This window comes from Triticum aestivum, chromosome 7D, assembly GCF_018294505.1.
Source record: "Triticum aestivum cultivar Chinese Spring chromosome 7D, IWGSC CS RefSeq v2.1, whole genome shotgun sequence".
Lineage (NCBI taxonomy): Eukaryota > Viridiplantae > Streptophyta > Magnoliopsida > Poales > Poaceae > Triticum > Triticum aestivum.
The window spans coordinates 269,252,922-269,279,755 of NC_057814.1; the positions used below are offsets into that span (position 1 = coordinate 269,252,922).

General features: G+C 40.9%; 1 long non-coding RNA gene across 1 annotated transcript; it reads right to left on the reverse strand.

Moving 5' to 3' along the window:
- Positions 1-17,210: 17,210 nt before the first annotated feature.
- LOC123168354 (uncharacterized) lies at positions 17,211-17,827 on the reverse strand. Its single transcript, XR_006484296.1, has 3 exons — positions 17,744-17,827; positions 17,533-17,659; positions 17,211-17,441 (listed from the first exon to the last, which is right to left on the reverse strand). It is a non-coding gene; the product is annotated as an uncharacterized lncRNA (long non-coding RNA).
- Positions 17,828-26,834: the final 9,007 nt, after the last annotated feature.

Consider the following 26,834-nt stretch of genomic DNA (forward strand, 5'->3'; position numbering starts at 1 on the left):
TAAATATTTGATCTAGCCTCTGGTTAGATTTGATTTTATGTTTTAATTAGTGTTTGTGCCAAGTTAAACCTATAGGATCTTCTTGGATGATAGTTATTTGATCTTGCTGAAAACTCCAGAAAGTTTCTGTTCACGAAAACAATTGTTTAAAATCACCAGAACGTGATAAAATACTGATTCCAATTGCAGCAGATCAATAAACAAATTATCTAGGTCGTCCTATCTTGGTAGTTTTTTTTGAGTTCCAGAAGTTTGCGTTAGTTATAGATTACTACAGACTGTTGTGTTTTTGACAGATTCTGTTTTTCGTGTGTTGTTTGCTTATTTTGATGAGTCTATGGCTAGTAAAAGAGTTTATAAACCATAGAGAAGTTGGAATACAGTAGGTTTAACACCAATATAAATAATAATGAGTTCAATACAGTACCTTGAAGTGGTGTTTTGTTTTCTTTCGCTAACGGAGCTCACGAGATTTTCTGTTAAGTTTTGTGTTATGAAGTTTTCAAGTTTTGGTAAGGATTTGATGGATTATGGAACAAGGAGTGGCAAGAGCCTAAGCTTGGGGATGCCCAAGGCACCCCAAGGTAAACCCAAGGACAACGAAAAGCCTAAGCTTGGGGATTCCCTGGAAGGCATCCCCTCTTTCGTCTTCGTCTATCGGTAACTTTACTTGGAGCTATATTTTTATTCACCACATGATATGTGTTTTGCTTGGAGTGTCTTGTATGATTTGAGTCTTTGATTTTAGTTTACCACAATCATCCTCGCTGTACACACCTTTTGAGAGAGACACACATGATTCGGAATTTGTTAGAATACTCTATCTGCTTCACTTATATCTTTTGAGCTATATAGTTTTTGCTCTAGTGCTTCACTTACATCTTTTAGAGCACGGCGGTGGTTTTGTTTTATAGAAACTATTGTACTCTCACGCTTCACTTATATTATTTTGAGAGTCCTACAAAACAGCATGGTAATTTGCTTAAATTGAGAAATTAGTCCTAATATGATAGGCATCCAAGATTAGTAAAAACTTTCTTATAAGTGCGTTGAATACTAAGAGAAGTTTGATGCTTGATAATTGTTTTGAGATATGAGGATGGTGATATTAGAGTCATGCTAGTTGAGTAGTTGTGAATTTGAGAAATACTTGTGTTAAAGTTTGTGATTCCCGTAGCATGCACGTATGGTGAACCGTTATGTGATGAAGTCCGAGCATGATTTATTTATTGATTATCTTCCTTATGAGTGGCGGTCGGGGACGAGCGATGGTCTTTTCCTACCAATCTATCCCTAGGAGCATGCGCGTAATACTTCGTTTGGATAACTAATAGATTTTTGCAACAAGTATATGAGTTCTTTATGACTAATGTTGAGTCCATGGATTATACGCACTCTCACCCTTCCACCATTGCGAGCCTCTCTAATACCGCACACCTTTCGCTGGTATCATACACCCACCATTACCTTCCTCAAAATAGCCACCATACCTACCTATTATAGCATTTCCATAGCCATTCCGAGATATATTGCCATGCAACTTACCATCATTCCGTTTGCTATGACACATTCCATCATTGTCATATTGCTTTGCATGATCATGTAGTTGACATCGTATTTGTGGCAAAGCCACCTTCATAATTCTTTCATACATGTCACTCTTGATTCATTGCATATCCCGGTACTCCGCCAGAGGCATTCACATAGAGTCATATTTTTGTCCTAAGTATTGAGTTGTAATTCTTGAGTTGTAAGTAATAAAAGTGTGATGGTCATCATTATTAGAGCATTGTCCCAAGTGAGGAAAGGATGATGGAGACTATGATTCCCCCACAAGTCGCGATGAGACTCCGGACGAAAAAAAAGAAAAAAGAAAAGAAAAAAGAGGCCATAAAAAAAGAGAAAAGGCCCAAATAAAAAAATATGAGAGAAAAAGAGAGAAGGGACAATGTTACTATCCTTTTACCACACTTGTGCTTCAAAAGTAGCACCATGATCTTCATGATAGAGAGTCTCCTATGTTGTCACTTTCATATACTAGTGGGAATTTTTCATTATAGAACTTGGCTTGCATATTCCAATGATGGGCTTCCTCAAAATGTCCTAGGTCTTCGTGAGCAAGCGAGTTGGATGCACACCCACTTAGTTTCTTTTGTTGAGCTTTCATACACTTATAGCTCTGGTGCATCCGTTGCATGGCAATCCCTACTCACTCACATTGATATCTATTGATGGGCATCTCCATAGCCCATTGATACGCCTAGTTGATGTGAGACTATCTTCTTCTTTTTTGTCTTATCCACAACCATCATTCTATTCCACATATAGTGCTATATCCATGGCTCGCGCTCATGTATTACATGAAGATTGAAAAAGTTTGAGAACATCAAAAGTATGAAACAATTTCTTGGCTTGACATCGGGGTTGTGCATGATTAAATACTTTGTGTGATGAAGATAGAGCGTAGCCAGACTATATGATTTTGTAGGGATAACTTTCTTTGGCCATGTTATTTTGAGAAGACATGATTGCTTTATTAGAATGCCTGAAGTATTATTTTTTTTATGTCAATATTAAACTTTTATTTTGAATCTTTCGGATCTGAATATTCATACCACAAATAAGAGAATTACATTTAAAATTATGCTAAGTATCATTCCACATCAAAAATTCTGTTTTTATCATTTACCTACTCGAGGACGAGCAGGAATTAAGCTTGGGGATGCTTGATACGTCTCCAACGTATCTATAATTTTTGATTGTTCCATGCTATTATATATTCTGTTTTGGACGTTTAATGGGCTTTATTATACACTTTTATATTATTTTTGGGACTAACCTATTAACCGGAGGCCCAGCCCAAATTGCTGTTTTTTTGCCTATTTCAGTGTTTCGAAGGAAAGAAATATCAAACGGAGTCCAAACGCAATGAAACCTTCGGGAGAGTTATTTTTGGAACAAACGTGATCCAGAGGACTTGGAGTGGACGTCAAGAAATCACCGAGGAGGCCATGAGGCAGGGGGGCACGCCTACCCCCCTGGGCGCGCCCTCCACCCTCATGGGCCCCTCGTAGCTCCACCGACCTACTTCTTCCTCCTATGTATACCTACGTACCCCAAACCATCAGACACAGAGCCAAAACCCTATTTCCACCGCCGCAACCTTCTGTACCCGTGAGATCCCATCTTGGGGCCTTTTCCGGCGCTCCGCCAGAGGGGGCATCGATCACGGAGGGCTTCTACATCAACACCATAGCCTCTCCGATGATGTGTGAGTAGTTTACCTCAGACCTTCGGGTCCATAGTTATTAGCTAGATGGCTTCTTCTCTCTCTTTGGATCTCAATACAAAGTTCTCCTCGATTCTCTTGGACATCTATTTGATGTAACTCTTCTTTTGCGGTGTGTTTGTCGAGATCCGATGAATTGTGGGTTTATGATCAAGACTATCTATGAACAATATTTGAATCTCCTCTGAATTCTTTTATGTATGATTGGTTATCTTTGCAAGTCTCTTCGAATTATCAGTTTGGTTTGGCCTACTAGATTGACCTTTCTTGCAATGGGAGAAGTGCTTAGCTTTGGGTTCAATCTTGCGGTGCTCGATCCCAGTGACAGAAGGGGAAACGACACGTATTGTATTGTTGCCATCGAGGATAAAAAGATGGGGTTTATATCATATTGCATGAGTTTATCCCTCTACATCATGTCATCTTGCTTAAAGCGTTACTCTGTTCTTATGAACTTAATACTCTAGATGCATGCTGGATAGCGGTCGATGTGTGCAGTAATAGTAGTAGATGCAGGCAGGAGTCGGTCTACTTGTCACGGACGTGATGCCTATATACATGATCATACCTAGATATTCTCATAACTATGCTCAATTCTATCAATTGCTTGATAGTAATTTTTTTACCCACTGTAATACTTATGCTATCTTGAGAGAAGCCACTAGTGAAACCTATGGCCCCCGGGTCTATTTTCCATCATATTAATCTCCCGTCAACTAGCTATTTCTGGCGCCGTTTATTTTGCTTTCTTTACTTTTACTCTTTACCATAAAAATACCAAAAATATTATCTTATCATCTCTATCATATCTCACTCTCGTAAGTGACCGTGAAGGGATTGACAACCCCTTTATCGCGTTGGTTGCGAGGTTCTTATTTGTTTGTGTAGGTGCGTGGGACTCGAGCATGGTCTCCTACTGGATTGATACCTTGGTTCTTAAAATCTGAGGGAAATACTTATGCTACTTTACTGCATCACCCTTTCCTCTTCAAGGGAAAACCAACGCAATGCTCAAGAGGTAGCAACTACTCACACATCATCGGAGAGGCACTAATGGACATGATGAACCCCTCTGTGATGGTGTCTAGATTAGATCTGATGGTTCTGGAACTTGCGGCAGCTGGAATTGATTTTCGTTGACTCCCCTAGGGTTTCTGGAATATTGGGGTATTTATAGAGTAAAAGGCGGTCCGGGGGGCACCCGAGGTGGGCCAGGCGCACCCAGGTGGGTTATGCTCCCCTCGGAGCACCCCCAGGTGCTTCTTCGGCCCACTGGATGTCTTCTGGTCCATAAAAAATCCACAAAAAGTTTTGATGCGTTTGGACTCCGTTTGGTATTAATTTCTTGCAATGTAAAAAACATGCAAAAAATAGCAACTGGCACTTGGCACTATGTCAATAGGTTAGTAACAAAAAATGATATAAAATGACTATAAAATGATTATAAAACATCCAAGAATGATAATATAACAACATTGAAGAATAAAAAATGATAGATACGTTGGAGACGTATCATGTATCAAGTTTCCGGTTAATACAATTCTAACATGAATAATAGACATTTATCATGATATAAGGAAATATAAAATAACAACTTTATTATTGCCTCCAGGGCATATTTCCTTCAGTCTACCACTTGCACTAGAGTCAATAATCTAGTTCACATTGCCATGTCATTAACACCCATATTTCACATCGTCCACATTAACACCCATAGTTCACATCGCCATGTGACCAACACCCAAAGGGTTTACTAGAGTCCATAATCTAGTTCACATTGCCATGTGATTAACACCCAAAGAGTACTAAGGTGTGATCATGTTTTGCTTGTGAGAGAGCTTTAGTCAACGGGTCTGCCACATTCAGATCCGTATGTATTTTACAAATTTCTATGTCTACAATGCTCTGCATAGAGCTACTCTAGCTAATTGCTCCCACTTTCAATATGTATCCAGATTGAGACTCAGAGTCATCCGGACTGGTGTCAAAGCTTGCATCAACATAACCCTTTACAACGAACTCTTTATCACCTCCATAACCGAGAAACATTTCCTTACTCCTCTTAGTTAACTAAGGATAATTTTGACTGTTGTCCAGTGATCTACTGATACGTCTCCGTCGTATCTATAATTTTTGATTGTTCCATGCCAATATTATACAACTTTCATATACTTTTGGCAACTTTTTATACTATTTTTGGGACTAACATATTGCTCCAGTGCCCAGTGCCAGTTCCTGTTTGTTGCATGTTTTTTGTTTTGCAGAAAATACATATCAAACGGAGTCCAAACGGGATAAAAACTGACGGAGATTTTTTTTGGAATATATGTGACTTTTGGGAAGAAGAATCAACGCGAGACGATGCCCGAGGGGGCCACGAGGTTGGGGGGCGCGCCCCTGACCCTCGTGGCCACCTCGTAAGGCGGTTGGTGCCCTTCTTTCGCCGCAAGAAAGCCAATATCCGGATAAAAATCGTGTCCAAATTTCAGCCCAATCGGAGTTACGGATCTCCGGGAATATAAGAAACGGTGAAAGGCCAGAATCCAGAGCGCAGAAACAGAGAGAGACAGAGAGACAGATCCAATCTCGGAGGGGCTCTCGCCCCTCCCATGCCATGGAAGCCAAGGACAAGAGGGGAAACCCTTCTCCCATCTAGGGAGAAGGTCAAGGAAGAAGAAGAAGAAGAAGAAGAAGAAGAAGAAGGGGGGGCCCTCTCCCCCTCTCTTCCGGTGGCGCCGGAACGCCGCCGGGGCCATCATCGTCACCGCAATCTACACCAACACCTCCGTCATCTTCACCAACATCTTCATCACCTTCCCCCATCTATCTACAGCGGTCCACTCTCCCGCAACCCGATGTACCCTCTACTTGAACATGGTGCTTTATGCTTCATGTTATTATCCAATGATGTGTTGCCATCCGATGATGTCTGAGTAGATTTTCGTTGTCCTATTGTTAATTGGTGAATTGCTATGATTGGTTTAATTTGCTTGTGGTTATGGTGTTGTCCTTTGGTGCCCATCATATGAGCGCGCGCGTGGATCACACCATAGGGTTAGTTGTATGTTGATAGGACTATGTATTGGAGGGCAAGAGTGACAGAAGCTTCAACCTTGCATAGAAATTGATGCATACGGGATTGAAGGGGGGCCAATATATCTTAATGCTATGGTTGGGTTTTACCTTAATGAACATTAGTAGTTGCGGATGCTTGCTAATAGTTCAAATCATAAGTGCATAGAATTCCAAGTCAGGGATGAGATGCTAGCAGTGGCCTTTCCACATAAAACTTGCTATCGGTCTAGTAAAGTAGTCAATTTCTTAGGGACAATTTCGCAACTCCTACCACCACTTTTCCACACTCGCTATACTAAATTTATTGCTTCTTTACCTAAACAGCCCCTAGTTTTTATTTACGCTCTCTTTATATTCTTGCAAACCTATCCCGTTACACCTACAAAGTACTTCTAGTTTTATACTTGTTATAGGTAAAGCGAACGTCAAGCGTGCGTAGAGTTGTATCGGTGGTCGATAGAACTTGAGGGAATATTTGTTCTACCTTTAGCTCCTCGTTGGGTTCGACACACTTACTTATCGAATGAGGCTACAATTGATCCCCTATACTTGTGGGTTATCGAGACCTTTTTCTGGTGCCGTTGCCGGGGAGTTATAGCGTGGGGTGAATATTCTCGTGTGTGCTTGTTTGCTTTATCACTAAGTAGTTTTTATTTTCTGCTCTAAGTTGTTCTCTATCTTTAGTTATGGATATGGAACAGGAAATACCAAAAGAATTAGGTGTACTTGCTACTCATGGAGATGGGGAACCTCCTAAAACCCTCGATGCTGGTTATGTGAAAAATATTATGCACTACTTTAATAATCTTGAGAAAACCCCATTCAATTATGTAATGGGAGACACGTTGGATCAACGTGAATACTTTAGGGATTATCGCTTGACTCAAAAAGGGAAACTATTATGGGATCAAATTCATATGTTGCATTGGTATGCTCGGGAACTATGCTTGAGATATGATTATACTTGTTTCTCTAGGATGAAGGCTCCACACCTTCCCTTTTCATGCAAATTTAATGATGATAAAACCGTGGCTTCTTATGCTAATTGTATATATGATTACTATGATGTGGAACAAATAGAAGAATTCGTTGCTTTTATGGGTGCTTATGAAATTGAATCTTTGTTTAAAGAGTGTGAAAATCTTGATGATGCTGTTTACAGACCTGAAAATTTTGCTATACTTAAATATTGCTATGAGAATTATGAATTCAATTCCAATATTGATGATTTTATTGAGAGAGTCTTCGCTGTCCAAGAAGAGACTAATATTTTGCAGGAGTCTATGGAAGAAGAAATTAATGACATTGTGAGATCATTGGGTGAAAAGATGAGGAGGAGAGCGAAGAACAAAAGGAGGAAGAGCGGATTGATCACCTGTTCCCACCATCTAATGAGAGTAACTCTTTATCCCATACATTTTTAATTTCCCTTCGAATTTACCTAAGGATGAATGCTATGATGATTGTTATGATCCCGTTGATTCTTTTCAAATATCCATTTTTGATGATGCTTGTTATGCTTGTGGCCAATATGCCAATATGAATTATGCTGATGGAGATGAACTTGCTATAGTTCCTTATGTTAAACATGAAATATTTGCTATTGCACCCACGCATGATAGTCCTATTATCTTTTTGAATCCTCCCGACTACACTATATCGGACAAGTTTGCCCTTATTAATGATTATATTGATGGGTTGCGTTTTACTACTACACATGATGATTTTGATAGATATAATATGCATGTGCTTGCTGCTCCTACTTGCAATTATTATGAGAGAGGAACTATATCTCCACCTCTCTATGTTTCCCACACAATAAAATTGTAAGAAACTGCTTATGCTATGTATTGGCCTTTACTATGTGTGCATGAATTGTTCTTTTATGACATGCCGATGCATAGGAAGAGAGTTAGACTTCGTCATTGCTTGATATATGTTGCTTTGTGCTCACTACTAAATTCTAAATCATTGTTAATTAAAATTGGCTTTGATATACGTTGGGATCCGGGTGGATCCATTACTTGAGCACTATATGCCTAGCTTAATGGCTTTAAAGAAAGCGCTGTCAGGGAGACAACCCGGAAGTTTTAGAGAGTCATTTATTTCTGTTGTGTGCTTTTATATAGTTTAAAAACAAAAAAATAAAGAGGGGAACCCAAAACTTTTCAAAAAGGAAAGTGAAAGTGAGAGAGACAAGCATTGTTGAAGTGGGGGAGCTCCTTGAACTTTGTTCATGCTCACGGAAACTTTGTGAATCTTGATTATAGAAAATTTTCAACAAAAATAATTATCCCCTTGTGCAATTCCATTTTATTATAAAAATAAGGTGCCAAGATTTGCCTTTAGGATGTTTACATTGCTTGTTGGTTTGTGCGGTGCAAAACAGAAACTCTGGCTGTAGTGCGCGATTTTACATTTTTTACTGGAACGTCAAACGGTTCTGAAACTTTTTGCACTGTCTTTCTATACAAATTTTTTATTTTTCCTAATTGTTTCAGAATTTTTGGAGTACAAGAAGTATGGTGAATGTTCATATTACAACAGACTATCCTGTTTAAGACAGATTCTGTTTTTGATGCATTGTTTGCTTGTTTTGATGAAACTATCGATTTCTATCAGTGGATTAAGCCATGGAAAAGTTATATTACAGTAGATACAATGCAAAAAAAATATGAATTGGTTTGCAACAGTACTTAGAGTAGTGATTTGCTTTATTATACTAACGGATCTTACCGAGCTTTCTGTTGAGTTTTGTGTGGATGAAGTGATCAAAGATCGAGGAGGTCTCGATATGAGGAGAAGGAGGAGAGGCAAGAGCTCAATCTTGGGGATGCCCAAGGCACCCCAAGTAAATATTCAAGGAGACTCAAGCGTCTAAGCTTGGGGATGCCCCGGAAGGCATCCCATCTTTCTTCAACAAGAATCGGTATGTTTTCGGTTTCGTTTCATTCATGTGATATGTGCAAATCTTGGAGCGTCTTTTGCATTTAGTTTTCACTTTTCTTTGATGCACCATGCTGGTATGATATAGTCCATGGTTGATTTATAGAATGCTCATTGCACTTCACTTATATCTTTTGATTATGGCTTTATAGAATGCTTCATGTGCTTCACTTATATCATTTGAAGTATGGATTGCCTGTTTCTCATCACATAGAAAACTGCCATTTGTAGAATGCTCTTTTGCTTCACTTATATTTGTTAGAGCGTGGGCATATCTTTTGTAGAAAGAATTAAACTCTCTTGCTTCAATTATATCTATTTAGAGAGTTGACAGGAATTGGTCATTCACATGGTTAGTCATAAAATCCTACATAAAACTTGTAGATCACTGGATATGATATGTTTGATTCCTTGCAATAGTTTTGCGATATAAAGATGGTGATATTAGATTCATGCTAGTGGGTAGTTGTGGATTGTAGAAATACTTGTGGTGAAGTTTGTGATTCCCGTAGCATGCACGTATGGTGAACCGTTATGTAACGAAGTTGGAGCATGAGGTATTTATTGATTGTCTTCCTTGTGAGTGGCGGTCGGGGACGAGCGATGGTATTTTCCTACCAATCTATCCCCCTGGGAGCATGCGCGTAGCACTTTGTTTCGATGACTAATAGATTTTTGCAATAAGTATGTGAGTTCTTTATGACTAATGTTGAGTCCATGGATTATACGCACTCTCACCCTTCCATCATTGCTAGCCTCTTCGGTACCGTGCATTGCCCTTTCTCACATCAAGAGTTGGTGCAAACTTCGCCGGTGCATCCAAACCCCGTGATACGATACGCTCTATCACACATAAGCCTCCTTATATCTTCCTCAAAACAGCCACCATACCTACCTATCATGGCATTTCCATAGCCATTCCGAGATATATTGCCATGCAACTTCCATCATCATCATATACATGACTTGAGCATTTATTGTCATATTGCTTTGCATGATCGTAAGATAGCTAGCATGATGTTTTCATGGCTTGTCCCTTTTTTGATTTCATTGCTACGCTAGATCATTGCACATCCCAGTACACCGCCAGAGGCATTCATATAGAGTCATATCTTTGTTCTAGTATCGAGTTGTAATATTGAGTTGTAAGTAAATAAAAGTGTGATGATCATCATTATTAGAACATTGTCCCATGTGAGGTTATCAAAATAAAAGTGGCCAAAGAAGCCCCAAAAAAAGAGAGAGAGGCCAAAGAAGCCTAAAAAATGAGAGAAAAGAGAGAAGGGACAATGTTACTATCCTTTTACCACACTTGTGCTTCAGAGTAGCACCATGTTCTTCATATAGAGAGTCTCTTGAGTTATCACTTTCATATACTAGTGGCAATTTCCATTATAGAACTTGGCTTGTATATTCCGATGATGGGCTTCCTCAAATGCCCTAGGTCTTCATGAGCAAGCAAGTTGGATGCACACCCTCTTAGTTTCAGTTTGAGCTTTCATACACTTATAGCTCTAGTGCATCCGTTGCATGGCAATCCCTACTCCTCACATTGACATCAATTGATGGGCATCTCCATAGCCCGTTGATTAGCCGCGTCGATGTGAGACTTTCTCCTTTTTGACTTCTCCACACAACCTCCACCATCATATTCTATTCCACCTATAGTGCTATGTCCATGGCTCACGCTCATGTATTGCGTGAAAGTTGAAAAGGTTTGAGAACATCAAAAGTATGAAACAATTGCTTGGCTTGTCATCGGGGTTGTGCATGATTTGAATATTTTGTGTGATGAAGATGGAGCATAGCCAGACTATATGATTTTGTAGGGATAACTTTCTTTGGCCATGTTATTTTGAAAAGACATGATTGCTTTATTAGTATGCTTGAAGTATTATTGTCTTAATGTCAAATGATAGACTATTGCTTTGAATCACTCGTGTCTTAATATTCATGCCATGATTAGATTACATGATCAAGATTATGCTAGGTAGCATTCCACATCAAAAATTATCTTTTTTATCATTTACCTACTCGAGGACGAGCAGGAATTAAGCTTGGGGATGCTGATACGTCTCCGTCGTATCTATAATTTTTGATTGTTCCATGCCAATATTATACAACTTTCATATACTTTTGGCAACTTTTTATACTATTTTTGGGACTAACATATTGATCCAGTGCCCAGTGCCAGTTCCTGTTTGTTGCATGTTTTTTGTTTCACAGAAAATCCATATCAAACGGAGTCCAAACGGGATAAAAATTGACGAAGATTTTTTTGGAATATATGTGATTGTTGGGAAGAAGAATCAACGCGAGACAATGCCTGAGGGGGCCACGAGGCAGGGGGTGCGCCCCAGGGGGGTGGGCGCGCCCCTGACCCTCGTGGCCACCCCGTAAGGCGGTTGGTGCCCTTCTTTCGCCTCAAGAAAGCCAATATCTGGATAAAAATCGTGTCCAAATTTCAGCCTAATCGGAGTTACGGATCTCCGGGAATATAAGAAACGATGAAAGGCCAGAATCCGGAGCGCAGAAACAGAGAGAGACAGAGAGACAGATCCAATCTCGGAGGGGCTCTCGCCCCTCCCATGCCATGGAAGCCAAGGACAAGAGGGGAAACCCTTCTCCCATCTAGGGAGAAGGTCAAGGAAGAAGAAGAAGAAGGGGGGCCCTCTCCCCCTCTCTTCTGGTGGTGCCGGAACGCCACCGGGGCCATCATCGTCACCGCAATCTACACCAACACCTCCGTCATCTTCACCAACATCTTCATCACCTTCCCCCATCTATCTACAATGGTCCACTCTCACGCAACCCGCTGTACCCTCTACTTGAACATGGTGCTTTATGCTTCATATTATTATCCAGTGATGTGTTGCCATCCTATGATGTCTGAGTAGATTTTCGTTGTCCTCTCGGTAATTGGTGAATTGCTATGATTGGTTTAATTTTCTTGTGGTTATGTTGCTGTCCTTTGGTGCCCATCATATGAGCGCGCGCGTGGATCACACCATAGGGTTAGTTGTATGTTGATAGGACTATGTATTGGAGGGCAAGAGTGACAGAAGCTTCAACCTAGCATAGAAATTGATGCATACGGGATTGAAGGGGGACCAATATATCTTAATGCTATGGTTGGGTTTTACCTTAATGAACGTTAGTAGTTGCGGATGCTTGCTAATAGTTCCAATCATAAGTGCATAGAATTCCAAGTCAGGGATGACATGCTAGAGTGGCCTCTCCCACATAAAACTTTCTATCGGTCTAGTAAAGTAGTCAATTTCTTAGGAACAATTTATCAACTCCTACCACCACTTTTCCACACTCGCTATACTAACTTTATTGCTTCTTTACCTAAACAACCCCTAGTTTTTATTTACGTGCTCTTTATATTCTTGCAAACCTATCCCATTACACCTACAAAGTACTTCTAGTTTTATACTTGTTATAGGTAAAGCGAACGTCAAGCGTGCGTAGAGTTGTATCGGTGGTCGATAGAACTTGAGGGAATATTTGTTCTACCTTGAGCTCCTCGTTGGGTTCGACACTCTTACTTATCGAAAGAGGCTACAATTGATCCCCTATACTTGTGGGTTATCAAGATCTACTCCTGGATCACTATTGTACCCCCTTTCCAAACTCATGGCAAGGTACACAATTGGTCTGGTACACAACATGGCATACTTTATAGAACATATGGCTGAGGCATAGGGAATGACTTTTATTCTCTTTCTATCTTCTGTCGCGGTAGAGCTTTTATTCAGTATCCTTTTATGCTATCCAGAAATTCTATATCATTTCCAATCAATAATATGTCATCCACATATAATATCAGAAATGCTACAGAGCTCCCACTCACTTTCTTATAAATACAGGCTTCACCGTAAGTCTGTATAAAACCATATGCTTTGATCACCTCATCAAAGTGTATATTCCAACTCCGAGATGCTTGCACCAGTCCATAGATGGATCGCTGGAGCTTGCACACTTTGTTAGCACCTTTAGGATCGACAAAACCTTTTGGTTGCATCATATACAACTCTTCTTTAAGAAATCCATTAAGGAATGCAGTTTTGACATCCATTTGCCAGATTTCATAATCATAAAATTTGGCAATTGCTAACATGATTCGGACAGACTTAAGCATCGCTACGGGTGACAAAGTCTCATCGTAGTCAACCCCTTGAACTTGTCGAAAACCTTTTGCGACAAGTCGATCTTTGTAGACAGTAACAATACCATCAGTGTCAGTCTTCTTCTTGAAGATCCATTCATTCTTTATGGCTTGCCGATCATCGGGAAAATCCACCAAAGTCCACACTTTGTTCTCATCCATGGATCCTACCTCAGATTTCGTGGCCTCAAGCCATCTGTCGGAATCTGGGCTCATCATAGCTTCTTCATAGTTCGTACGTTCCCCTTGGTCTAGTAAGATGACTTCCAGGATAGGATTACCGTACCACACTGGTGCGGAATGTGTTCTGGTTGACCTACGAAGTTCAATAGTAACTTGATCTGAAGTTTCGTGATCATCATCATTAGCTTCCTCTCTAGTTGGTGTAGGCATCACGGGAATGGTTTTCTGTGGTGTGCTACTTTCCAATTTGAGAGAAGGTACAATTACCTCATCAAGTTGTACTTTCCTCCCACTCACTTCTTTCGAGAGAAACTCCTTCTCTAGAAATGTTCCATTCTTGGCAACAAAGATCTTGCCTTTGGATCTGTGTTAGAAGTTGTACCCAATTGTTTCCTTAGGGTATCCTATGAAGACACACTTCTCCGATTTGGATTTGAGCTTATCAAGCTAAAGCCTTTTGACATAAGTGTCGCAACCCCAAACTTTAAGAAACAACAGCTTAGGTTTCTTGCCAAACTATAGTTCATACGGTGTCGTCTCAACGGATTTAGACGGTGCCCTATTTAACGTGAATGCAGCTGTCTCTAATGCATAACCCCAAAACAATAGTGGTAAATCGGTAAGAGACATCATAGATCGCACCATATCTAATAAAGTACGGTTATGATATTCGGACACACCATTACGCTGTGGTGTTCCAGGTGGCGTGAGTTGTGAAACTATTTCACATTGTTTTAAATGAAGGCCATACTCGTAACTCAAATGTTCGCCTCCATGATCAGATCGTAGAAACTTTATTTTCTTGTTAAGATGATTCTCTACTTCACTCTGAAATTCTTTGAACTTTTCAAATGTTTCAGACTTCTGTTTCATCAAGTAGATATACCCATATCTGCTCAAATCATCTGTGAAGGTCAGAAAATAACGATACCCGCTGCGAGCTTCAACACTCATCGGACCGCATACATCTGTATGTATTATTTCCAATAAGTCATTAGCTCGCTCCATAGTTCCGGAGAACGGAGTTTTAGTCATCTTGCCCATGAGGCATGGTTCGCAAGTATCAAATGATTCATAATCAAGTGATTCCAAAAGCCCATCTGCATGGAGTTTCTTCATGCGCTTTACACCAATATGACCTAAATGGCAGTGCCACAAATATGTTGCACTATCATTATCAACTTTGCATCTTTTGGCATCAATATTATGAATACTATATAATACCCCGTGCGTTGCGGCGGGAATTGGATGCAATACATTTGGATGATATTTTTTCCATAGAAGATGAATATTTGCACGGACAATATGATAATTGAAATTTGGAAAACACATATGTATAATCATAAAAACTTATTGAAAATTAGAAAATACATATGTATAGTCATAGTTATACATTGTTCATAAAAAGAACATAATATGTGGTATAATTTATTTGTAGATGGTTTCTTCGTTGAGAACTATCTGTTCTTGTGGGTTCCTTTTGTGATGTACTTGAAGATGTATTTGGTGGTGTTGTCTTCACGTGCAACGGTTTCTTTGAAAGCAATGGACACTGCTGGTTTTGGAGTAGTCTTTTTCTTTTCAGTTGCCTCCATGTATTTCTTCTGAGCCTCCCTTGATGAATTAGTTGTTGAGTGGGGCAGAACATTCCGTGGTCCATCATATTGTATCCTGGAGAAAGATTCATGTGTTTAATGTTATTTGCAGCAAGCATAGGGATGTAGAAAACAACATTGTATGCAGTAGCCGTACCTGTTGCCTTCGTGTTGGCTGTCCATTTTTGTGCCGATAGTCAAAAATTTCTGATTTGCAAGATGAAGTTGTGGCGAGTACAATTGATTATGCGGGGGGCTTATATAGGTGTCTCGGATGGGAAAGAATGTCTAACCGAAAGATGTTTAAGTAATGGTTAATGCAAAAATGAAGTTAGCATTCATGTATTTTAATGCAGAGTTTAGGTTTGTATTGAGTTACTAATTCCAAAAAAGAACATAAACTGATCCACTGATGAATTTACTTTAATACACACTATAGGTTTCTATCGAGATAATAAGTGCACCAAAGAACATAAATTGGATCCATTCATGAATATATTTGAACACACACTGTAGGTTTGTATTGAGATCATAAGTCGAACAAAGAACATAAACTGGAACCACTGATAAGTTGGTAGTTGAACAAAATTTGTAATGTTCCTTGGTTACTATAGAAGCTGAGCAAAGTGGTATGAACATAAGGACTGTTATTTCTGGTTGTAAGCGATGTACGTTATTCCTCATTTCTCATTTGTAGCAAAGTGCAAGTTGTCCTGCCTGTATTGGAAAATGAAGCGTTGTCAAAAAAATAACACAATATATTACTGGTTTTTTTAATCAGAAAATGAAAGTTTATATAGTCAATGTAAAGTACTTAAATCGTCCAAAGGTTCCTTTACTCTGGTTGTTCCTGTTGATGCAGTTTTTCTGGAAGTGTATCTACATTCCTGTTGATGGAGATTTTTTGCAACTGTAAATATATGTAGGAAGAAACTCATATTGTTGGCTAAATTTGTATAAAGGGTGTGAGAAATAGTACATACTCATGCTTGTTCTTTTTCGCAATACTTTCTTTCGGTTTCTTTGAGCTGCATTTAGAAAATTGGTTCCATTTATTATATCAGATATTGAAGGTAATAAAGCATGAATCAAAATAGAAAATGAACTGGGAAAGAGAATATAAATGTAACCCAAGAACCTCCATGTACTTGAAATAAGTTTGTATGTGCCTTTGGAGAACCATGGTGCACTAAGGTTTTGTGAGTGTTCTCATACCTGTTAGATTTGTCGGCATCACTCTCAGTAAAATCAATTCTTCTTTTTGTGTTGATCCTGATTGTAACGTACATCATAGATGTAAAGTAGTCTTGATGAGAGGAATACAATAAGATTGAGGTTTATGAAAGATTACATGTAGCAGCATATAGAAAAGAGAAAGCATTTGAGAAGGGAAAAAGACTAACATTCAATTCCATTTGGACTTTCACATAAAAGTATCATTGTGACAAGTCATATAATGGAGAAGCAATAAGAGAGATGTTTAAAATCCAAGTTTATGAAGCATTGCCTATTTTCTCTTTCCTTTATGCTGATAGACATTGGCTTATGAGTTGCAGGAGTATTGTCATTGGTGGTTGTATCCTCGCCTGACTGAAAAAGCTTCACACATTATGTTAATAACCATGATATATGAAGGTAATGAATCTGTAAGAAGTTGGTTACCTTTGGCGCATGTGGAACAGGTGTTGATTCAGTATTGTTGACAGAGAAACTTTTTTTCAGGACATAATTTATAGGGTACTTGGCAGACGAATCAGTGTTCATTCCTATGTAGAATAACTTTTCTTTACCAATGGATTTATCCAGGGTAAGCACATGATCTGTAGCTTCTATCTTCATACTCATTGAAACATGATCAGCATGACGCTCAACTAAGTCTTCAGCTACTCTAGCGAAAGCAATTGCATCCAAACTTCCCGAGTTATCTGTTAGTGTAAGGGGAAGTTTGTACCTGAAGCATGGTATAGTTGTTAGTGACATGATAAAAAAGTAATTATTTAAGTATTAGATTTTAAGAAGATATATAATACATTGGGCATGGAACTGGAAATTGGCAGCCACATGTTGGGGTATCTGTCATGTTGTTATATCCTTTTCCACAACGCTTGCATGCTTTGTAGTACCATTTGACTGACGGTATAATTGATGCTACTTTTGCGATAGTGCTGAAGGTTGCTCCTCCCTTATGGCACAAAAAAAGGATGAAGTATCAATAATCTATTTTATTTTAAATGGCGAGGCAGGAAAAGTGAACTGCATGAGAAAGTGTTCACCTGAAAAGATGACATTGGTAGGTTAGATATTTCTTCAATGGTGTATAGTTTGCCTGCTGCTTCAAGTGGAGATACTTGTTTGACCTGAGGGAGATGCTTTTGTAGAGTTGGGCATTTCCATTTATAGCTTCAAATGTTTTTCATATAAAATATTAGTTTGTTGTAGTGCTAAACATAAATTATGCATGCGCAAGAGTGAGAAAGAGAGAACCTGGTGCGGTACTTTTGAACTTCAGGTATATCAAGATCAAGATATATTTGTGTCGCAGAACTTGAGGATCCTTGTATCATACCTATAAACTTATGTTGTCAATAGGATGTTTAAATAAATATGTTTATTATTTCTTTGGGCAAGTTTTTTTTATAAGTTACATGTAGACCTTTGTAGAGTTGCAGTTACACCAGCAAAAATGGCTATGACAATTCCTTCTTGATATTTTTTAAGTACTGTTTCTTCATCAAATGATTCTCCATGCTGGCCCCATAGAACTAATTCTTGTGTTTGTTCTCTAGAAAATTAAGGCATATTCATTCTGAGGGGAACATGTTATTAAGGTAAAAAAAATTGAATGACAGGAGCAGCTATGAAGACATCCTCTAGGTTGCGAATTTTGATCTTCCGAAATTTGTGCTGAGATGTTTGGCTAGCATAGTCATATGGACCAACATCACATATTACTCCTATCACATCTAAAAGGCTCAAGTATGCAAGTCGTTATGCATTGAAGTATAGTGGTTAAGAGATAGATAAGTCAAGCACATTATGTTACCTAGGAGTGGCTTGGAATCAATTGCTTTTTGTGGCAGCTGATCAAATGGGCAAAAGTCGAACGAAAGTGTAGGTATATCTGCACCTCTTGAATGTAGCGGATGAACCTTTGTGTCTTGTTTGAATTGCAGCATATAATTCTGATGGCGATAGACATATGATTTGCTTTTGATATCGATAACTGCAACATTTGAAATAATATAGACAGATCCTTGAGATAGCAACCCACGAAATTGTTTTTCAAATTTTTTAGGCACACTGATTTGTGCCATGGATCCCTGCAAAAGTTAAAGTAATCAAATGATTTGGAACAACAATGTTATTGTGTAAAGTTAAATTGGTAACTATAAAAATGGACGTACATCTTCATCCAAGAGAATGCCATCAATGTTGATCAAAGCATTTCCATATCTAGGATTCGTATTTATAGCATCCCAAAGCCTTATTACCTGTGCAAAGACCTTACAATTTTGCTATCCCACTGTAATATCTTTAAGTTTCGTAGTTGACTCCATAGGGGAGATGGATCTCAATGAATAAGAATGTTAGGAAAAAAATGATGGCATGCAGAAAAAATGTATTACATACTTGTGAAATTTCAGGCATAACATAAATTTGAGTGGATAAAATACCTAGCTGTTTTAGCTTCTATGTGTATTAATTTGATTAAATACGTCGGCATAAAGGTGCTTCTTTGGCTAACCATATAATTATATGAACATGTGGGAGTCCACATTTCTGGAATTCAACTGTGTAGATAACTACAGGAATGTAAAATATGTTTAATAACCGGCAGAGAACTATGTTGAGAGAAGTGAATATAAGTTTAAGAGAACGCTTATTACCTGCGTTTATGGGTCCAAAAAATGTTTCTTTTTAATATCATCCATTAGAATATTAAGCTTCATTTTGAATACCCGGTTGACAATATCTGGACGGTCAGATGGTTCTTGACCAGGAATGGATGATAGATCCTCTGTAATTTCAGGCCAAGCAGCATTTGATGTGAACGTGACAAACAGATCTGGGCAACCATATTTTCTACAAATAGCAATGGAGTCTTGGTAGTTTTGGTATAAGTAGCGAGGGCCTCCAATAAATGAGGAAGGTAATATAATCCTTTGGCCAATAGAAGAACCTGATGTAATACCCTTTGACACAGAATCTGCTAAACAACTGAATGATGATGATCTGTATTTCCGTTGAAAGCTAGGCTTGCGGTAGAATGCAATACGAAAGGTTTCAATAGAACAATAGCAATCCACAAAGTAAGCCTGTGTTAACCTTTTGCATCGTAATGGAGTGTTGAAGTCATTTGGCCTATCATGTAACCTATATGCATAGTATTGTAGCACTGTGACTTTTTGGCGTTGATTTGATGCATTTGACACTGGAAGGCACATAAGGTCATCATGGATAACCATCCTCACCATATGGAAATAAAAGAGGATATTGCATGGACATAAACTTGCAGTGTTTTTCATTGATCTGTTGTAACCGTGATGAATGATCTTCTATTATAATGACTCGTCCAACATTAGAAGACCCTAAATCTCCAACCACTAATCCAACAACTTCGGATGCAACTGGAGCACTATAGATATCTCCACGGGCATCAGGTTTGCCATATATTCTGAGGTATAAATGGTCAGAATCATTGCCATGTAATCTTTGACTTGCTGTTCTAAATAGTTTCACAATGGGATTATGTGTGTTCAACATTGTTATGAGGGACTGAACAATGCCTTCATTAGCTTGGAACAAAGTGCGTGTAGATGAACCGGTGCGCGAAGATGAGGCAACATTTATTCTATTTGAAACCTCACACTCTGTATCAAATATGTATAATTGTGCATATTCTGGTCTCTGTCCTCTAGATGGTCTCAATGAACCAACACGGTGGCAGACTTGGCCACTGATCTTGAAAACGTATGGGCCTCGGCCGTCATTTATGGACTCATCAATTTTAGCTCCCATTGAAGTCATGGCAAACATGGTATTGTACTAACGAATATGATGAAAGAAGTGGCTTGAGAGTGAACTATTCTGTGAAGTGAGTAAATCCAATAGAGGTTGAGGAGGAGGATCATATGGCTGGAGGGAAACTTTTCCTCCTTTGCAGCACAAATTATATGTTGGATTTTGAGTATGCCTTTCTCTGTGTACACGCTCATCATACCAAAAGAGAGCACCACAATGTTGGCAAGAACACTAGGGGCCTCCAAGAGTTAAGGGTTCAAATATAGTTCCTGAAAGATGAGGCACAAAGAGAGGGTTTTTTGTAAACGTAAATGATCACTGAACTTGGACACATGAACAGGGATTAATTTAGGCAAAAGATTACATTTATGGGCAAATATCTGATTATGTGTGTTTGACATCGATGTGGTCGATGCTTCATTTCCTCGGCTCCTGTTTCTAGTGATTACATCCAAACGCCTACGACGGTTCTCGGTGGCAACATGTGAGTTTGATTGAGGAGTGGAATCAGGTACTGATGGACGGCGTGTCCGTCCACGTCCACGACCACGTCCACATGGAACTCCTCGTGTATGACCAACCCCATGCCCACCTGAATAACGCGAAGAACTTTCTGCTCTATCCATGTCGACAACCCTAAGAAACCCATGGGAACGGGAATAGTTGAATGCAGGGAAAAATGGAAGACACTTTTGTTTAATTGTTGCACGTGAGAATTGAAATGTAAGGATTCATATTGAATCAAGCAAAACTTAATTCAGATTTGAGTAAAGCAAACTACTTGGATGAAGCAAACTAAAATCCATAATAGGCAAGGAATTAAAATGCAAGGCTATGCATTGAATCAAGTTTTAAAAAATTGCATATTAATGAAAATCCAGAATAGGGAAAGATACCAAATTTTAGGAGTAGCACTGGGGGGGACATTGTATACTAGTAGGAGTTGTAAACGTGAGGCACGTGGGCATGCAGCAAGGGAAGAATAACCAAGATGATTGAAGTGAGCAGCACCTGAAAAGTCCAAATTTGCGACTCGATCGGCAATATGTAAAGAGGGAATGGCATGGAGAGAGGAGAGAGTTGCTCACCAGCGGAAGCACTATGAACACCCTATGGGAGACGTCCACCCATGCTGGAAGATTATGTGAAAAGGATGAGCTGAGGTGGGGCAGACTTTAAAGGGGATTTCTTCAGTTTCTTCTGTAGATCGTGGGGAGAGTAAGTGAAGCATCAATCATCAATTTCTTTAGTTTCTTGTGCAGATCGTGGGGAGAGGAAGTGGAGCGTCAACCATCAATTACCTACAGTAGAATGGTTTTTTCTTATTTTTAGTGTGGGCCATTTGGAGCATTGGGCTGCAAATGGTTTGAAGCAGTGGGTATGTAGGTTAGAGTCAGCAAACGAAAAAAACAGTAGGATGGTACCTTCATCTGCAGATGCGTTGACCCAGCGATTGAAGGTAAGCTACAGTACTAAGCAACTCGGAGCAACCCACCTGGGAAGTGAATGGAAGCACTAAAAATAATAGACATCAGATGAAGAACAAACCAGCCCAATCCCAATCTACAATAAGGGGAAGACATGCTCACCGGAACTAGGGCGTTGGTAGGCACGGCGAGCTTCTTCACCGGAGGTTGGCCATGGCAGGGAAGGCTAGCTCCCATCAGGCCATGGCCATGGCGGCGGCAGGAGGGCGGGGGAGGGACCGGTGGTAGACGGGCGAGGTACTCCTTCCCGAGCCATCGGGGCGCTGCTCGGGGATGCTCCATCGGACAGGTGCTGCTCGGGGATGCTCCAATCAAGCAATGGCCATGGCGACAACGGCGAGGAGGCGGGGGGAGGAGGTGGCGACGGCGATGGTCGAATCAACTAGGGCGGGCGATGGGGTGGCCGTGTCCACGTCCGGAGCGCCGCCGCCGTGAGGAGGATCTGGAGCGGGGGAAGGGGATGAGGAGGTGGGATGGTAGGGCCGCGCCGGTGCGCCGCCGCCGTGATGGCCGGGCCGCATCCAAAGCGCCGCCGCCGCCGTCAGGACGATCCGGAGCAGATCAGAGGCAAGGGAGGCTGGCTGCGGTAGGAAATCGCGAGGGGACCAGGGGCGTGGGGCGTGGCCGCTGGGGGATTTTGTTTTTTCTTTACAGGAAAAAATAACCTCAGGAAGTGGGCTGCGTGGGACTGTTTAGGGGTGACGTGGATGCCTGTGATTGGATGCTGACGTGGCTATGCTGCATGTTGAGATAAATCAAGTAGTGGGGGTGAACTTCTTAAGTATATAGGATGTGTAGCACTACGATCGAGATTCAATAAACCATTTACATTGGGTGTATGACCATAGAAGGTTTTATTCATGTAAACAGAACAAAAATTATTCTCTGACTTAAATGAATAACCGTATCGCAATATACATGATCCAATCATATTCATGCTCAACGTAAACACCAAATAACATTTATTTAGGTCCAACACTAATCCCGAAGGTAGAGAGAGTGTGCGATGGTGATCGTATCAACCTTGGAATTACCTCCAACACACATCGTCACCTCGTCCTTAACTAGTCCCTGTTCATTCTGCAATTCCCGTTTCGAGTTACTAATCTTAGCAACTTAACCGGTATCAAATACCCAGGGGTTGCTACGAACACTAGTAAAGTACACATCAATAATCTGTATATCAAATATACCTTTGTTCACTTTTCCATCCTTCTTATCTGCCAAGTATTTGGGGCAGTTCCGCTTCTAGTGACCATTCCCTTTGCAGGTGAAGCACTCAGTTTCAGGCTTAGGTCCAGCTTTGGGCTTCTTCAAGGGAGTGGCAACTTGCTTGCCATTCTTCTTGAAATTCCCTTTCTTTCCCTTTGCCCTTTTTCTTGAAACTAGTGGTCTTGTTAACCATCAACATTTGATGCTCTTTCTTGATTTCTACCTTTGCCGATTTCAGTATCGTGAAGAGCTCGGGAATCATTTTCGTCATCCCTTGCACATTATAGTTCATCACGAAGTTCTAGTAACTTGGTGATAGTGACTAAGAGAACTCTTTCAATCACTATCTTATCTGGAGGATTAACTGCCACTTGATTCAAGCGATTGTAGTACCCAGACATTCTGAGCACATGCTCACTGGTTGAACTATTCTCCTCCATCTTGTAGGTAAAGTACTTGTCAAACGTCTCATACCTCTCGACACGGGCATGAGTCTAAAATACCAATTTCAGCTCTTGGAACATCTCATATGCTCTGTGGCGTTCAAAACCTTTTTGAAGTCCCGGTTCTAACCCGTAAAGCATGGCCCACTAAACTATCAAGTAGTCATCATACCGAGCTTGTCAAACATTCATAACGTCTGCATCTGTCCTGCAATAGGTCTGTCACCTAGCGGTGCATCAAGGACATAATCCTTCTGTGCAGCAATGAGGATAATCCTCAGATCACGGACCCAGTCCGCATCATTGCTACTATCATCTTTCTACTTATTTTTCTCTAGTAACATATCAAAAATAAACGGGGAGCTACATCGCGAGCTATTGATCTACAACATAATTTGCAAATACTATCATGACTAAGTTCATGATAAATTAAGTTCAACTAATCATATTAATTAAGAACTCCCACTTAGATTGACATCCCTCAAGTCATCTAAATGATACGTGATCCAAATCAACTAAACCATGTTCGGTCATCACGTGAGATGGAGTAGTCATCAATGGTGAACATCTATATGTCGATCATATCTACTATATGATTCACGTTCGACCTTCCGGTCTCCAGTGTTCTGAGGCCATGTCTATACATGCTAGGCTCATCAAGTTTAACCTGAGTATTCTGCATGTGCAAAACTGTCTTGCACCCGTTGTATGTGAACGTAGAGCCTATCACATCCGATCATCACGTGGTGTCTCAGCACGATGAACTGTCGCAACGGTGCATACTCAGGGAGAAAACTTATACCTTGAAATTTTAGTTAAGGGATCATCTTATAATGCTACCGCCATACTAAGCAAAATAAGATGCATAAAAGATAAACATCACATGCAATCAAAATATGTGACATGATATGGCCATCATTATCTTGTGCCTTTGATCTCCATCTCCAAAGCACTGTCATGATCTCCACCGGCTCGACACCTTGATCTCCATCGTTGCATCATGGTCGTCTCGCCAACTATTGCTTCTACAACTATCGCTAACGCTTAGTGATAAAGTAAAGAAATTACATGGCGTTTGCATTTCATACAATAAAGGGACAACCATAAGGCTCCTGTCGGTTGCCAGTGACTTTTACAAAACATGATCATCTCATACAATAACATATATCACATCATATCTTGACCATATCACATCACAACATGCCCTACAAAAACAAGTTAACGTCCTCTACTTTGTTGTTGCAAGTTTTACGTGGCTGCTATGGGCTTCTAGCAAGAACTGTTCTTACCTACGCATCAAAACCACAATGGTGTGTCGTCAAGTTTGCTGTTTTAACCTTCTTCAAGGACCGGCCGCAGTCAAATTCGATTCAACTAAAGTAGGAGAAACAGACACCCGCTAGCCACCTTTAAGCAAAACTAGTTGCATGCCTGTCGGTAGAACCGGTCTCATGTGCGTGGACATGTAAGGTTGGTCCGGGCCACTTCACCCCACAATACCGCCGAATCAAAATAAGACGTTGGTGGTAAGCAGTATGACTATCACCGCCCACAACTCTTTGTGTTCTACTCGTGCATATCATCTACGCATAGACCTGGCTCATGATACCACTGTTGGGAAATGAGCATGCAATTTCAAAAAATTGTTGGAAATATGCCCTAGAGGCAATAATAAATGGTTATTATTATATTTCTTTGTTCATGGTAATCGTCTATTGTTCATGCTATAATTGTATTGTCCGGAAATCGTAATACGTGTGTGAATACATAGACCACAACGTGTCCCTAGTAAGCCTCTAGTTGAGTAGCTCGTTGATCAACTGATAGTCATGGTTTCCTGACTATGGGCATTGGATGTCATTGATAACGGGATCACATCATTGGGAGAATGATGTGATGGACAAGACCCAATCCTAAGCATAGCATAAAAGATCGTGTAGTTTCGTTTGCTAGAGCTTTTCCAATGTCAAGTATCTTTTCCTTAGACCATGAGATTGTGCAACTCCCGGATACCGTAGGAGTGCTTTGGGTGTGCCAAACGTCACAACGTAACTGGGTGACTATAAAGGTGCGCTACGGGTATCTCCGAAAGTGTCTGTTGGGTTGGCACGGATCGAGACTGGGATTTATCACTCCGTGTGACGGAGAGGTATCTCTGGGCCCACTCGGTAATGCATCATCATAATGAGCTCAATGTGACTAAGGCGTTAGTCACGGGATCATGCATTGCGGTACGAGTAAAGAGACTTGCCGGTAACAAGATTGAACAAGGTATTGGGATACCGACGATCGAATCTCGGGCAAGTAACATACCAATTGACAAAGGGAATTGCATACGGGATTGATTGAATCCTCGACATCGTGGTTCATCCGATGAGATCATCGTGGAACATGTGGGAGCCAACATGGGTATCCAGATCCCGCTGTTGGTTATTGACCGGAGAGGCGTCTCGGTCATGTCTGCATGTTTCCCGAACCCGTAGGGTCTACACACTTAAGGTTCGGTGACGCTAGGGTTGTAGAGATATGTGTATGCGGAAACCCGAAAGTTGTTCGGAGTCCCGGATGAGATCCCGGACGTCACGAGGAGTTCCGGAATGGTCCGGAGGTGAAGAATTATATATAGGAAGTCAAGTTTCGGCCACCGGGAAAGTTTCAGGGGTTACCGGTATTGTACCGGGACCACCGGAAGGGTCCCGGGGGTCCACCGGGTGGGGCCACCTATCCCGGAGGGCCCCGTGGGCTGAAGTGGGAAGGGAACCAGCCCCTAGTGGGCTGGGCGCCCCCCCACGGGCCACCCCCCTGCGCCTAGGGTTGGAAACCCTAGGGTGGGGGGCGCCCCACTTGCCTTGGGGGGCAAGCCACCCCCCTTGGCCGCCGCCCCCCCTCCAGATGGATCTTGGCCGGCGGCCCCCCCTCCCAGGGGGCCTATATAAAGGGGGGGGGAGGGAGGGCAGCAACATTTACAGCCTTGGGCGCCTCCCTCCTCCCCTGCTACACCTCTCTCTCTCGTAGAAGCTCGGCGAAGCCCTGCCGACATCCCGCTACATCCACCACCACGCCGTCGTGCTGCTGGATCTCCATCAACCTCTTCTTCCTCCTTGCTGGATCAAGAAGGAGGAGACGTTGCTGCACCGTACGTGTGTTGAACGCGGAGGTGCCGTCCGTTCGGCACTCGGTCATCGGTGATTTGAATCACGGCGAGTACGACTCCGTCATCCACGTTCATTGGAACGCTTCCGCTCGCGATCTACAAGGGTATGTAGATGCACTCCTTTCCCCTCGTTGCTAGTATACTCCATAGATGCATCTTGGTGAGCGTAGGAAAATTTTAAAATTATGCTACGATTCCCAACAGTGGCATCATGAGCCAGGCCTATGCGTAGTTACTATGCACGAGTAGAACACAAA